The following is a 1,649-nucleotide window of genomic DNA, read 5'->3' on the forward strand; positions in this document are numbered from 1 at the left end:
GGTATCACTCAGCTACACAAAATCAGTTGTCTAAAAAATAAAATCACTTTGTTTTCATTCTCTGTACATTAAGTTCAAAGTCCCAATCTGCCTTTCTGGTGGGAAATTCAATGAGTTATTTTGAGAGTTTTCTGCTCCCAGGATTAGGGAACCATCAAAGCCTGGGGGGACCTGTTTGGTCACTGTTATCCATAGTCTCAAGCCTCTGACTTTATGATCCACTGGGGCACAGGAAGAGTTTGTCAGGCTTGGAATCTAGGACCTAGGGTCCAGCCTCCCTTGACATAGCTATTAGCCTCTGAAGTTTTGCCACTGCTTTAGCACACTGTCACCAAGAAAGCCACAGGTCTTATCTCTCCTGAAAACACATTATCTGACCTCTTGGAAAAATTTCTTTCTCTTCCTCTGTCCTTCAACCCTTTATAATCCTCTTGTGGAATATTCTCTCACTATCAATATCAATAATTTAATAAGCACAAGCTTTTATAAAATAAAAAGAACCCACCGATTTTGAATATTTTCTGTTTTTTAGCTTAAATAAGATTACTAGAGAAAAGAAATATGAAAGTTTCTTTCCCTTAGCACTATTAACATTTTGGGCTAGATATTTACATGTCGTGAGGGGTGTTCCTCCTCACTGCAAAAGTCCTTGGACTTTACCCATTAGGTGTCCGTAGCAGTCATCCCCAAATGGTGACAATCAAAAATGTCTCCAGACATTGCCAATTGTTGTCTTAGGGGAAAATTTGTCTGGGTTAAGAAGAATTCTCTTATCTAATGTCTTAAAATGAAGGAAAAAGAAAATATAAGCTAAAAAATAAAGATTAAAATTTAGTTAATTGTTTGGCCTCACAGTTATTTAGAGAATGCTTACTATTTACCAGGCTGTGTCTTAACTATGTTGTCTCATTTTATCCTCACGTGAAATTTATAAGTAACTACTAAAAATGTCCAGATTTTGCAGTTGAGAAAAACAATCCTGCATCCTTTAGGGTTTAATCAAAAGTAGCAACCACACTAGTTATTTGAACAGAGGGATTTTAAGTTAAAGACATCTGAACTAAGTACAATGTTATTAACTAGGTAACTAATAGGTTAAAAAGTAATCTTTAAGTTGTGGTGGGTTTGTAAACTCTCTGTGTGTGGTGGGAGTGGGAGTAGCCCTGCTTTTTAGTGTGTGCTGATATCAATGATACATACTCTCATCCTGGCTGATGCCATGGTACCAACTTGACATCATCGAAGGCACAGTTGGGAAGAGAAGAGCACAGTCAACTTATACAAGCTGGTATAAGCCAGCTCCAGCACACCATAGACTGTAAGATATCACCATGGTAACAACTGTGAGAAGCAGTTATCACCCCTAGGACTGAGAAAACAGATTGAAAATATGAAAATTCAGAGGATTTCAGAAGGGCCCAAAGGAGTTAAAAAACATACCTATGAGGAAGGGGTGCTGCTTGGCTAGTGCTGGAGTCTTTGGTAGCAAAGAGACCCTATGGAGCTAGGACTCAAATTTCTGAAAGGGGAAACCAACACCAATTAACTGATGCTGGCATCTCTAAGAGGGTGCAATAAAGCTGTTTCTGCAAATATTGGAACAAACACAAAATGGATTCAGGCACTGCCACAGGAAGAAATTACTGCTC

This window comes from Galeopterus variegatus, unplaced genomic scaffold, assembly GCF_000696425.1.
Source record: "Galeopterus variegatus unplaced genomic scaffold, G_variegatus-3.0.2 Scaffold1987, whole genome shotgun sequence".
NCBI lineage: Eukaryota > Metazoa > Chordata > Mammalia > Dermoptera > Cynocephalidae > Galeopterus > Galeopterus variegatus.